Consider the following 6,667-nt stretch of genomic DNA (forward strand, 5'->3'; position numbering starts at 1 on the left):
GAGAATGACAGCCTCAACACTGCATTTAATCTATTATTAGACTCTATTGGCTTTGCTCAAAATGTAAATGTGTCCACCCACCACTTTAATCATATCTTAGATCTTGTTCTGACTTATGGTATGGAAATTGAAGACTTAACAGTATTCCCTGAAAACTCCCTTCTGTCTGATCATTTCTTAATAACATGTACATTTACTCTGATGGACTACCCAGCAGTGGGGAATAAGTTTCCTTACACTAGAAGTCTTTCAGAAAGCGCTGTAACTAGGTTTAAGGATATGATTCCTTCTTTATGTTCTCTAATGCCATATACCAACACAGTGCAGAGTAGCTACCTAAACTCTGTAAGTGAGATAGAGTATCTTGTCAGTAGTTTTACATCCTCATTGAAGACAACTTTGGATGCTGTAGCTCCTCTGAAAAAGAGAGCTTTAAATCAGAAGTGCCTGACTCCGTGGTATAACTCACAAACTCGCAGCTTAAAGCAGATAACCCGTAAGTTGGAGAGGAAATGGCATCTCACTAATTTAGAAGATCTTCACTTAGCCTGGAAAAAGAGTCTGTTGCTCTATAAAAAAAGCCCTCCATAAAGCTAGGCCATCTTACTACTCATCACTAATTGAAGAAAATAAGAACAACCCCAGCTTTCTTTTCAGCACTGTAGCCAGGCTGACAAAGAGTCAGAGCTCTATTGAGCCGAGTATTCCTTTAACTTTAACTAGTAATGACTTCATGACTTTCTTTGCTAATAAAATTTTAACTATTAGAGAAAAAAATTACTCATAACCATCCCAAAGACGTATCGTTATCTTTGGCTGCTTTCAGTGATGCCGGTATTTGGTTAGACTCTTTCTCTCCGATTGTTCTGTCTGAGTTTATTTTCATTAGTTACTTCATCCAAACCATCAACATGTCTATTAGACCCCATTCCTACCAGGCTGCTCAAGGAAGCCCTACCATTATTTAATGCTTCGATCTTAAATATGATCAATGTATCTTTATTAGTTGGCTATGTACCACAGGCTTTTAAGGTGGCAGTAATTAAACCATTACTTAAAAAGCCATCACTTGACCCAGCTATCTTAGCTAATTATAGGCCAATCTCCAGCCTTCCTTTTCTCTCAAAAATTCTTGAAAGGGTAGTTGTAAAACAGCTAACTGATCATCTGCAGAGGAATGGTCTATTTGAAGAGTTTCAGTCAGGTTTTAGAATTCATCATAGTACAGAAACAGCATTAGTGAAGGTTACAAATGGTCTTCTTATGGCCTCAGACAGTGGACTCATCTCTGTGCTTGTTCTGTTAGACCTCAGTGCTGCTTTTGATACTGTTGACCATAACATTTTATTACAGAGATTAGAGCATGCCATAGGCGGTGGTTTGAATCATATTTATCTAATAGATTACAATTTGTTCATGTAAATGGGGAATCTTCTTCACAGACTAAGGTTAATTATGGAGTTCCACAAGGTTCTGTGCTAGGACCAATTTTATTCACTTTATACATGCTTCCCTTAGGCAGTATTATTAGACGGCATTGCTTAAATTTTCATTGTTACACAGATGATACCCAGCTTTATCTATCCATGAAGCCAGAGGACACACACCAATTAGCTAAACTGCAGGATTGTCTTACAGACATAAAGACATGGATGACCTCTAATTTCCTGCTTTTAAACTCAGATAAAACTGAAGTTATTGTACTTGGCCCCACAAATCTTAGTAACATGGTGTCTAACCAGATCCTTACTCTGGATGGCATTACCCTGACCTCTAGTAATACTGTGAGAAATATATATATATTTCAGTTTGGATTAAAACTCTTGCAGATGCTTGTTCAACCTTTTGAAGATGTTCAGGATGGGTATTTGGCAGTATAGAAAACTAAACATGACAAAAATCAATCCTGAAGGAAACAAACGTGCTAACTGAGATCTCTATTCTTGGCAATACCCCACAAACGAAAAAAAGCATTGTCATTTTTCTGATATGCAGCTCTAAGGACAAGCTTTGTTATTCATGATTGGTTGCCATGTCAACAGTAAAACTGTGCAAGACTTGTTTTATTATATAAGACTAAGAATTTGTTGATGTTCAAAATTTAGGATTAGACTGTTTCCCTTTTAAGTAGGATGACTCATGGATTCTTCAGCAAAGGAATAAAGAAAAATCAATGTTTAAACAAATTAAGGATAAGAAGGCTGACTGCTCTCATAAAAACTCTGATGGAAAGTTTGCAACGTACCTGCAGCCTGCATCTTTATTCTGACAGTAAAACCAAAGTGAGTACAATGCTGACGGGGCAGAGTGAGAATTTAGATTGTTCATTAAACTACCTTTAAATACTTATTCATCTGGGAAAAACATTTGACCCAATGGTTAATGCTGCTCCATAAATATCTCTCTCACACACACACAAATACATTTAAAAACTAAGCTTCACACAGACACAATTAATGTACAACAGTGTAGATTCAAATAATGTCTAATTACATACGACATGCATTTGTTTCTCATTCATGACTCCGATCACAAATTTTCAATTTCATTAATAAACGTGACAAAAACAGAGACTCCAAATGCAAAAATCACATCATCTGCTAAACCATTTTTGCAGTTTTTTTCAGCCAGCTAATTATGACCTGTGCATGAAAATATTAAACTGCATCCAGGACTGCAGGAGGTCCTCCAGGCTGAAGATAATTACTTTGTGGGAGGACTAGTGGTGGCATTGGCAGTCCATTCACAGTAAAACACCTCACAAAGCTCAGCACCAGATAGATCCCTTGTGTCTGCACTCCATTTGAGTACTTCAAACCAACCCCTCTGTGAACCTTGACAGGAGAACACGTGTTCAGAATATGAATGAATGAATGAATTCCATCGTAGAATGACACACACATGGGATGGGCACAAGAGGATGAGTTCAAACTATATGGATCCTCCTCTGTGGGGAAAAAGAACTGTATAGAGTATGGCACAGACGGTCCTGGAGGGTGGAAGCAGGTGTGGGGTTGGAGGTCATCCATCCAGTATGCTGATGTGGCTCATGGGGTAGGTACCTGGAACATCATTTCTCCCAGCAATGATGACCATCTTCGACTGTTATTGAAGGAAATTAGAACGCTCCACATTGGTGATGTGCGGCCTGATCTCAAATTGCGGTCACCCATGGCTACAAGTTAAACAATAATATTTTAATGATATTTTGGTCATTTTGGGGTGAGACAGTGAAACTAAAAGCGCATTACTGAAATATTACCTAAAAATTAATATCAATCTTTAACCCTAGAACACTATTGCTCAAATTAGTAACACCATCACTAACGCCAGGTGATTTTTTACCCGATATAATATACCCAATAAAAAGTACTTGTCATTAAAATATATCAAAATATGACAATACATGACAAATAAGAGTAGTGTTCTTTTATTTTAAACTGTGCCATGCCTAAGAATGAAAAAAGGGTACAATGACCATATAAAAATGCTCCAAAATTACTGCAAAATTAGAAATTTGAGAACAAAAAATTCTTAAACGAAAAAATAATGAAGCTGGAAACTTGTTACTTGGTCCACCCATTCCTGGGGTGTTTGAGACTTCCCTGGTTCAGGCACAATCTCCTTGGCACACAAACTAGCTGTAGGAGAGACAAACAAAATATGGCATATTTTGAATGGTAAAAATGACCAGCTGACTAAAATATTTTTAACATTATGTGAATTCCCTTGGAAATCACCACTTTGTGATAGTTATTCATAACCACTGGACTAAATAAAGATAGCATGCAAATTCCAGGATCACTTTTACTTACCTTATTCCTTACATGCAGTCAGTACACTCAGAGAAGTAATGGCATGGACACACTGGTCGACGGCAGATGTGGCACCTGTGTCGTGCCTTCCTGTCTGACCCTGAGGGGCACACATCACAAAGGGACTACTGCTTTCTGCTGCCACTGGTCCTGCCTCACTTGCAAGAGTGCCAGGGGAAGGGATGTCGAGCACAATACAGATCAGGATTCTGAGTTGACGTGACAGATTTGAAGAGAGGAGCCTCTGCTCTGCCCATGGTTTGATCAGTGCCAGTGCCAAAGCCTGCATATAAGGCCTCCTCTGCAGGTTGTTGTCATCTCTCTTCATCGCATTATCCTTCTGTATGATCCATGAGTTTATCACACTAGCGTTTATCATGCCATAGCAAATGCACAGGGGCCATCTCTTGGTCTTTCTTCCACAGCCATAGTAAGCACACATCTGATCAAAAGTATCGACACCTCTGTTTGTTTTGTTGTAAAACTCAATAACTTTTATACACTAACACTATCCCCAGGTGGAATCCACCCAAAACCTACTTTACCCTCGATCACTATTGCTGGGTGAAAATCACCCAAACATTTGCCTGTAGGAAAAAGTGGGTTTGGGACTAGGAAAACACCCATGCCATCAAAGATGTCAAAGACAATGCTGAAGCTACCCAGAGACCCATGACACTCAGAAAAACATAACATAATGAAAATCACATAATTACATTTGCTCTGGTGAAAATCACCCAGCAGTAGTGTTCTAGGATTAAAGGGTCCCTGCCATGCCATGACATTTTTACATATTCTTGAAGACTAAAAAAAACCTTTTTCCACATGTTGTCTTTGTTTTTTACCATAAAATTACACTGAACAAGGATTTAGACGTTTCGTTACCCATCTGAGAATTTGAATTTACTGTCTCCGAGTTGACCTACTTTTTCACTGCGACGGATGTGACGTCATTGACAGTGAAGGCATAGTGAGCGATTATAGCGAAGATTTAAGTGACATATCGATTGTTTTTGAAGACGATGAGGAAGTTTCTAATGAAGAGATTAACAGTGTAAATAATGAGCAGCTCCAAACCATGTATGTTCCAGCCGAACGCGACAGAAAGAGGATGTGAAGCGCAGCTGTCAGCTGTCAGCAGCAGCGTTGAGGACGATATAAGCTGCTGAATGGTTTGTTCACTCACCACCTTTTCTTATAAATGATCATTTATTCCTGGCTCGGTGTGTTTATGTATGAAAAGATTATTTGAGGAGCACACTGTGCTTAAATTCAGGAGTTTGTTCTAAAATCACTGAAAATAAAGTTTCTGTACATTCTGTATATATTTAATCATTTATAAGTCAGTTTCTTGTGATTGCTAATTCTTCACATTATATTCAAAGCAAATGATTGCAAATCTTTATCTGAAATGCTGTAGACCCACATGGGATGGGGGAAAAGATTTCTAAATAAAAGAAAATTTTACTTCTATATCTGTTGTCAAATTTTATCAGGCATAATATTGAAGAAAAATGTTTATGCTAAATGGAGACTTACCTGTTTAAAATACACATACAGAACATCTGTAATCATAAATTGTATCACATCTAATCTACTTTGAATGAACAGACATCTGAACAAAAAACAGGCTGTTCAGTTTACATTCATATGTATATTTGGAGAACACAAAAATATCAATGTTCTGCTTTTTTCAGGTGCTTATGAGAACACAGTCAGCCGATGTCACTCGTGATCGAGTCTCCTTCTCATATCAGGGTCAGCTTTGCAGGTAAGTTGTCTATTATCTCAATAACACCCTAACTTTCAAACAGCATTTTGTTATGTATATAAGCTATTTTATTATTATTATTATTATTATTATTATTATTATTATTATTATTATTATTAATTTTGTTTTAACTTCTGTTTTAGGACTTTGGTGGCAACCCTTCATTTTACTGAAAATGCAGGGAGATAACAAAAGCAGACAAATCAAGAGAGACCACGGTTCAGAATATACTTTCCTTAGTGGAAAAGAGGATGATTCACAATGAGAAAGTTAGCCACATATCCAACATGTGATATGTGGAAAATGAAAAAAAAAAAACTGATTGTTATTTGTATATTTTTGTATATTTTTATATAGCATGGTGACCTGGTGCAGCAGCAACAACTTGGAGCTCAACGCCCAGAAAACAGTGGAGATGATCGTGGACTTCAGGAAAGCCACAGCCCCCACGCCCTCCCTCGCCCTCACCAACAGCCCCATCACCACTGTGGACTGTCACCGCTTCCTCGGCACCACCATCACCCAGGACCTCAAGTGGGAGACAACCATCAGCTCCCTCATCAAGAAGGCCCAGCAGAGGATGTACTTCCTGCGGCAGCTGAAGAAGGCCAAGCTGCCTGTACAGCTGATGGTGCAGTTCTACACGGCCATCATCGAGTCCATCTTTTATCTTAGCATTTTACCTCTTCTTAATGTTGCACCATTGTACCGAAGCAAATTCCTAGTCTGTGAATCCTGTTCACTGGCAATGGCAATAAACTTCTTCTGATTCTGATTCTTAAAAAATGAATAAAAATACAATTTCACATAAGTTTAACATTGGCTACGTTTACATGCAGCCAATAACCCTTTCATAACCAGAATATTAGGAATAACCCGGTTGTGCACGGCCATGTAAACACCTGCAAAAACCCGAATATGCTCATATTCCGGTTTTTAAAAACCCGAATATGACCCCTGGGTTACTCCTTTTCTAACCCGAATATCAGGTCATATAAACATGCATCGGGATATCCCCATAGAAAGGTACATCATTTTGTGTTCTGTGCATGTTCTATCCGCAAGGAATCTTGGTCTTTTG

The 6,667-nt window shown here is 38.3% G+C and overlaps 1 long non-coding RNA gene across 1 annotated transcript; it reads left to right on the forward strand.

The window, feature by feature from the left end:
• Positions 1-5,533: 5,533 nt before the first annotated feature.
• On the forward strand, positions 5,534-5,905 carry LOC117522634. Its single transcript, XR_004564266.1, has 2 exons — positions 5,534-5,586; positions 5,730-5,905. It is a non-coding gene; the product is annotated as an uncharacterized LOC117522634 (long non-coding RNA).
• Positions 5,906-6,667: the final 762 nt, after the last annotated feature.

This window comes from Thalassophryne amazonica, chromosome 12 (assembly GCF_902500255.1).
Source record: "Thalassophryne amazonica chromosome 12, fThaAma1.1, whole genome shotgun sequence".
NCBI lineage: Eukaryota > Metazoa > Chordata > Actinopteri > Batrachoidiformes > Batrachoididae > Thalassophryne > Thalassophryne amazonica.